The sequence below is a fragment of the Heterocephalus glaber genome, unplaced genomic scaffold, assembly GCF_053883595.1.
Source record: "Heterocephalus glaber isolate CG9 unplaced genomic scaffold, H.glaber_assembly_v1.0 deba00001428, whole genome shotgun sequence".
In the NCBI taxonomy this organism is placed as follows: domain Eukaryota; kingdom Metazoa; phylum Chordata; class Mammalia; order Rodentia; family Bathyergidae; genus Heterocephalus; species Heterocephalus glaber.
Genome location: NW_028258293.1, coordinates 16410073 through 16418147, shown reverse-complemented (window position 1 = coordinate 16418147; position 8075 = coordinate 16410073).

Here is an 8075-nt window from a genome sequence, read left to right as displayed (position 1 = left end):
CCCACTCGATGCCCCAAACAGAAACTTTCTGATCCACTGCCTCTTCCCTACACCTCTCTTTGACCTCAGGGGTATGAATTCCATTCTTCAAGCCCTTGGAGTCTTTCCCAATTGCACACTTCCCCAATCATCTGTTACTTATTTCTTCTTTGTAGCCACATATACAGTGGACCTGAGAGTTACAACCGGGCTGACATACGAACAACTTGGATTATGACCCAAATTTTAGTTTTAACTTATGAACAAAGTCTTGAGTTATGACCCAAATGCTGGCTGCTTTTGCTTCCAGATGGTCTCAGATACAGATTTAACTCTTAAAGAGTTCAGGAAGGAACATTATAACATCCTTTTCTGTGTGGGCTTAATTGAGAAATCCTGGGCCAATATCTCTCTAGGGACATTGAGATCTGCCTGGATACAGGAAGGAGACTATGAAGGCTGTGTAGAGGAGCCTGAGCCTTCAGTTGACCAATTTAAGTTACAACCAGGCCTCAAAAACAAATTGAGTTCGTAAGTCAAGGGTCCACTTTACTTTTGATCATCTCTTATGAAATTTATATTCTATTTTGCATTATAGAGTTGTCTTATTTTCTTCCCCATAGTTTATTGGGAGGCCATGAGATCCACATTCTGAGACCACCATCTGGTTTTGTTGAATCTCAAAGAGGGGCTATCAGATGGCCAGTGTGCTATCTGATATAAAGTCCCAGTGTGCTAAGTAATCCACCCCAGCACCTCTCTCCGGAGCTGCTGTGACTTGTACATTGAGGTGCTTCCAGCCCATCACTACTGCAATCAATACCCAAAAAATGGACCCTTTAAAAGATTTTTTTAAAGGAAATCCTTCAGTAACAAAATACAACACATATTCTTTGTGTATTTTAACTTACAAGTTACATTTTACAATACCAAGCTGGTACCTCAACCTGCCTCTCTGAAAACTTTGACTCTAGAGCTGCATGAAAGGGAAAGGATCTTTTCACCTCAAATTTATGCTAATCAAAAGAGAAGTGATAATAGGATTCAAGCCAAATAGAATGCAAAAAAAAAAAAAAAGACTCCGTACTACAGATAAGGAAATGCTTGTGTCAGAGTTGGCTTCTAGCCGAATGAATTAAAGGGAGCAGAAGGCCGCTGGAGAGCCTTTGTCAGGTGGGCCAGTTTAGTTAACTTGGATTCTGCCTAAATCCCAACTCTTCTTGCCTCTGCCTCAAGTATTGCAGCCTATACCCTTCGAGGTGACAGATCATCAAAGCTGTGTCTTTGCTATTCACTTTACCTCTTGTCTGAGTATCAACTCATCTTTCATAACTTCCCTGGCCCAAGTCTCAGCCCTGAGGTCCCAACACTCAAAGCCAAGACCATGGGCACCATGACTCATATTAGTAGCTGATTCTTAGGGAACTGTTCAGACGAAAAGAATGTCTGCAGTAGCTCACCTCCTGCTCAGGCACATATCAAATGGAAATTTGTAAAGATGGAAATCCTGCAGTCAAGAAGCCTGTAAGTTAATTTAATATCTACATGACCAGATTTCTTTTGACAGAATGCCACCCTCTCCCACATCCACCCATCTTTTGTTGCTTGTTGTTCTAGCTGAGGGACTCTATCTAGCCTTCTTTGGAACCCAATTTGGAAAATGTTAATGTCCTCTTCTGGTTCGTGGCTCTTGCTCTTCCCACATTCTCAATTTTGTAGAAAGGAGCTCTCATCCCCATGTACTCCCCTAAAGTTCCATTTTCAGAAATCTAGCTTTACAACCATCATATCAGGCTATGGACTCTCACAGTCTTTCCCAAGTGCTGAGTCATCTCATTGACCTCAATAATGCCTAAGAATGTGGCACTCTAAAATTCCCATTTAAAATTAAATCTCCAAAAATATTTTAGGTAAGAACAGGTGGCATTTTGTTTTTGTGCAATAGCTTCTATGGAAACCTATTTATAAGAGGACCATTATTTGCCATGTTTTAAGTAGATTTGTGGTTTGGAAAACTACCTTTTTAACATACTTTCTGTCATAAGCCAAGTTTAGTATTTTGGGAATGTTATATAATCAGAATAACAAATTAGAGAAAATATCTTGAGTGCCTTCTCATATAAAGAGGTCAACCTGTCTCTTGCTAAAATTTCAAAGAAATCTACCCACATCTCTACCAGAGCCTACTGAGGTAGATGAGTGCAACTGTAAATATTCATTTATTCAGCCTATTAGTTGGTATTTATGAAGCACCTACTTTGTGCCAGAGCCCATTCTGAATGCTGGAGATAACAGTGAACAAAGAAAAATGGGAAGAATTCCCCCTAGGTCCTCCACTCCATGGAAAGGAATAAGAAGTAAATGAGAGCATCCCGGAGAATATCAAACTCTGCAAAGGAAGCCTGGGAGGAGAAAGGGAGAAAAGGACTTGTGGAGGCAGGAGAGGGACCTCTCTGAGGAGGACATGTGTGAACAGAAAATTATTTGAACTGAAGAAGCCAGATATGGAAGGAAAGGCAACTGCAGACAGAAGGACCAGTAGGCAAAAGCCCTGAGTTGGGAGCAAGCTTGGGGTTTTGCAGGTCCAGAAGGAACATTCGTGTGCTGTTATGTGGAATGGAGGCAGGAGAGCCTGGGAATGGACTAGGACAGCTGGTCGGGAGGCAGACCAGGTTTGTCTTGCAGGCTAGAGTGAGGAACTGCATTGTGTGTTAGGCACAATACAAAGCCGCCAGGGTGCTTGTCAGGTTGATTTAGATGTCTCCAGTCGATACCAGCCCTGAAACAACACGTGGCAGCATTGTATTTAGAACCTAGGCACCCCCTATCCCCACTACGCCACACCCCTCTCCACCCTGATTGAACCCCAAGTTCCCTGCAGTCCCCGATCCCCTTCTATGGCCTCATCTCCCCATGCTCTCCTTTTCTGCTCGAAACCTTCCTCCTCCTCTGCCTCCTAGAACTGCACACTCTAGAATGAGCAAACCTTACTTCCTCCTCAGCACCCTTACTATTCCCTGTGCCATGTTAACTCGATGCTTCTTCTCCCTGGAGGTGTGGCCTGGCTTTGCTCCCCTGAGTGTGACTCATTCTCCTAAGGGGGTGAGGAGGAAGGTAGGCTTCCTCTGTCCTCTGGACAGTTGCTTCCATGCACTGCTGCCTGCTTTTGCGCTGTGTGAAGATTCTCCAGCTTGGGTAACAACATATATCTCTGGTAGTTTCTTCCAAGTCATGCTTGCTAGTTCATTTTTCTGACCTGTCCCCTAAGTTTTAGCCCGTCTGGGACTCCTTCCTGGACTCCTTTTCCTTCTTACTTACATACATTTCCTGTTTATCTGATCCTCCCTGCTCCGAGGATTCAGGCTTCTTCTATGACCTGAAGACACCGAGGCTCATATTCCTAGTTCAGACTCCTCTGCTGAGTTCCAGGCTCTTCTCTCTCACTGTCTACTGGAAACCTCCAATTGAAAGTGCCCCATGCCTTTCAAACCTATGATGTCCAAACTGAACTTTTTAACTGCAACCACCAAATTGCCTCTTTTCCAACAGTCTCTGTTTCTGTTGAGTAGACCTACCCAGTTGACTGTTACAAACCTGGGAGTCATTCTTGACTCCTTAATTCCCTTCAATACCTATCTATTATCCAAACTGTATTGCTTTCACCCAACGATTACTCATGTTTCCAGTGCCTTAGTTCAGGTCCTCGTTACCTCTTATCCGACTAGTACTAAGTGATTAACAAGTATCCCAGCCTCCAAGCCACCCCGTAAGATCAGTTTTTGCATCGTTATAGCAAGAGTGTTCTTTCTTCAAACTCGAGGACGTATTTGTTCTTCTTAGCTGGTCAATCTCCGTTCACCCTTTCCTGGTGACAGCGCCCCTATGTGAAGAAACCAGTTTCCCTTCTCCTTCTGTGGAGTGTGAATGAGGCACACTCTTTGTTAGAGGGTGAAGCACAGGACCAGCTTGGCCATTTGGCACACTGAGCCTCTTACTACTGAGCCCCTGGCCATATTGGTTCAGAGAGTACTTGTGACCAAGCTCATCTAATCAGAGAGAGTCCTGGGACTTGAGTGAGAAATGATGCATAGAAAAATTCGATTTCTATTGGACTTAGCTCTAGATAGGTTTAGGCTCAGAACTGCTGCTACCCCAAGCAATGAGAGAATAAAACTTTTAGGAGAGCCGAACCAAGAGAAGGAAAACCGTTCTGATAAAATAATTTAACCTCTCTATCAAGAATTGATGGAATTCAGCTTTACTCTTGCATTTTTTAGTTACATGATCAATAAATTCATGTTTTTGCTCCGGCATGTTTGAGTTTTTTGTTTTGTCATTTGCTAATAATCCAGCTTCATGCCATTCCTCTGCTCGGTGGCTCCCCAGTGTTCTATAGAATGAAGTCCAAAGTCCCTGTTTGTCATAGAAATGGGCACAATCTAGTACCCAGTTACCTTTCCAGCTTCATCTCTGCCACTCCCCACATTTCCCCTTAATCACATCGCACAGAGCTTCTCTTCTTGTAGGTCTCAGAATCTGTCACCCTTCCTCCCACTGTCATGTGTTGCACGCACCAAGAATAACTGTGCTCTGCCAAGTGTGCCATTGTCATTACACTCTGCCAGGAACAAACTGCAGTCTGCCTCTCACCCGTTGTTCCTTTCTACTCTTCCATCAAAATGAAAATCAGTCAGATGCATTTCCAAAGAATCTGTTCTGATCCTCTTTCCTCAATCTAGATTAGTGTGTACATCTTAATATTCCCATTTATCCACCGGAGATGTAATTTTCTATGTTGTTTATCTCTTTCCCTGTGTCATAAACTCCTTGAAGGCAAGGTCCATGAGTCTTTGTATCCTGAAAGGCCTAGCATTATGATTGACACAGACTGAGATCATCAATAATGTTTTAATCTGTAAATGGCTCACATTTATAGGCAAGAAATTATAGCCTCCCTGGAAAGAGGACAGTATTTTACTCTTATTTGTATTATTCACAGCATACATTGGGCTTCAAATATAGTATGCACTCAGTCAGTATTTGTTGGGAAAAATGGAAGAAACATATGTCATCATACTATGCTGCCTGCTACCTCTCCTTATTGTTGACATTCACAGATCTCCTTGTCTCAGCATTCAGTGAAGGCCCTAGTTCTCCACCTCTGACATGGGAAATCATTTTGTTAATATCAGTATCCATGTAGAAGATGCAACCACAGCTGACCTTGGATATTTAGCTCTTCATTTTCTCTGGTGAATTTCTCCACCCCACCTCAGTTTCCAACTCTCACAAGATACCCTCATCCAGATCTTGTCATTACCAATAGCTATAACTCCTCTTAAATCTCAATTCTGTGCTTCCCATCACCTACCAACATTCTAGAACCTAGGCTGTAATCATTCCTCATTCTTATTTGGACCTTCAATCTATGGGGCCTACCAAGTTTTTGCCACTTAATCTTTTTTTGTTGTTTTTTGGTACCAGGGATTGAACTCAGGTCTTTGCGCTTGCGAGGCAAGTGGCAGAACCACTAAGCCAAATCCTTGGCCCTTTGCCAGTTAATCTTAATTGTCACCTTAACTACATTAAAAGACTTCTGGAGAGGTCAGGATCACGGAGGCTAGATACTCATTGATAGATTAATCCACTAACATCCAAAGCTGAGTGTGCTGTTCAAAGGTCGCTGGTGGAAGAGGAGGCTACTGTGGGTGTGGCCTTGGGAATACATCTCTCAGTGGTACTCTTTTCCTGGCTACCATGAAGTGAGCAGCTTTGCTCTGCCATAATGTTCCTGCCTTGAAGCCAGCTGGCCATGGGCTGAAATCTCTGGAACTACGGGGCAAATAAACCTCTCCTCCTTTAAGCTGTGGATGTCAGCTGTTTTGTTCCCACAATTGGAAAGTCGACCAATACAGTGTTTCACTCCACTACCCATCTTGTTCAAATCTTCCCCCCTTTCCACCATACAGTCATCATCAACCAATCCCTGCGTGTTTAGATTATGTCTCAGACAAGTGTCGGGTTCTGGGGATAGAGCAGGGGAAAAGCCCAGCTGGTTCTTTACAGTCTGATGGGGGACTAGATATTAAACACATGAGGAAACCTACAAATGTGTGATTAAAAATTATGAAGAGTACTTGGGAGAGGAAGTACAGAAGGGAGTGAGTTTGCATAGTTGGTTTATCTAAGCCAGTCTGAAGGGATGGGGATATCTTCCCTGAAGAATATTAAAAGAATTTTCTTTTTTAAAAAAGGAAAAGTATTTCAGCAGTTTAGATATTAATTTTTAATTGTTTCAAAAATCCACTCACCGTTTACCTAGAGAAAGCACCATTTGGCCTTCTAATGAATCTCAGTATTTTTGCTTATTCTCTATACCTCTCTGTACATACTGTTAGGCTTTTCTTGTTGTCTGTATTTTCTGTCTCTCTTCCTCTTTCGAGATGATTTTGGAACTAAATGATCAAAACAGTAAGTTTATTGAAAACCCTGGAAGTAAATGACACTTTTCCTGCCATGTGCAACACACAGACATTATGTGCCATGTTTGCAAACTAAAATAAAAGTCAGCACCTTGGATTTTGCAATTATAAATGGTACATGGTCTCCCTGGCTCTCCCCCATGTCTGTCTCCAGAAGCTGTTCTATTTGTCCTTTTCTAGTCACCTCTAGCCTTCCCTGGAAGCTGGGAACCTGGCCCTACACAAGGGTTACCTTCATTTGACCCATCTCCACTCACAGTCTGACTGCTTAATGCCTTAGTCACTGAATTCTCTTTCTTCCTGGGAAAGGGCATCTGCAGGCTTATTATAAAATGCTGTTGCTTCTCTTTCATGCCTCTGCAGTCCATTCCATCGCTCCAGGGAATAAATCATCCCTTGTAGCTGATTGGAACAAATTCTAACTGCTCTCTGCTGACCAGGGCAGATGGCTTGCTGAGGGCCGGCTCTCCAAGTAAAGAAATGTGAGACCCACGGGCTGCTTTCTCCTTTCTCATTGGCCAGTAGAAGTCATCCAGATTCCATCTCGAGCTTTCCTCTAGGTAACTGACTCCTCTAGGGACAGGAGCAAAGTGATCAGGACAGAAAATGAGGCAATTGGAGAAAAAGAAAAAATGAACTTTCCTAGAATTCAGTGCTTAAAGAATAAAGAAAGTCTTTGAACTGGTTACTCCACTTCTGAATAAGGATGCTGGAGAGGGTACTTAGGAGATGAGTTAGCAAGGAGTGTGTGTGTGTGTGTGTGTGTGTGTGTGTGTGTAAGAAAGACAAGTTGAAATGAGGAGGGATATTCAGGGACCAGGGAAAGCTAGAGACCTATCTTGAATCTTAGCCACTGGGAGACCAAGAAGTTACGATTTTCCCAGAGTCTCCGACCACTCCTTTCACCATTTAACAAGCTCCTTCTCTCTGTGTTGAGGCTCTTGGAGCCTCTAATTCTTGACATGAGCCTCCCTGGGATGACCCTTGTGATGAGTGTGATGGGTGGACATCCCACCAAATGGGAAGAGGTAAAAGTCAGTCCTGTTAAGAGGACACTATATACATGACGGTGAAGATGAGTCAAGTCAAAGGCCATGCATACAGAGAAGGCAGGAGGGTGCCTAAGAAGATCTTGAGAAGAACTGGAAGGGTTGGAAATTACTTATATCTGGAAGGGAATGAGAAAACAGAAGTTCATGATGAATCTGGGTTTCTGGCTTGAGCGATGGGATACATTTTCACTGATGGAAGGAGGTGAAGGAAGGTAGGCAGCAGTCTTCCCTCAGAGGGGTCCAGGGAAGGTGAGACCCTGACAGCCATTAGGACGTATGTGGAAGGGGGTGAGGACAGGGATGGTGGAGAGGGGCGTGCATTCGACCAGTCCCAGGCCTTCACTACCAAACCTTACAACAGAGCCACTAATTAATTGTACACACTTTCTTGCTTCCCAAGCTTGAACTCGGCGTCAGAACCCAGTAGCCATTGCCCTGGTAGCCATTATCAGTTAATTAAATTTAGCTTTGAAGATGTAAGTGGCTCTTTCTGCTATTAGTCTTAGAGGTTTAGAAGTACAGTTTATGTGTGGAAGCCTGTGGCCTTCCCTCAGTGCCTTCT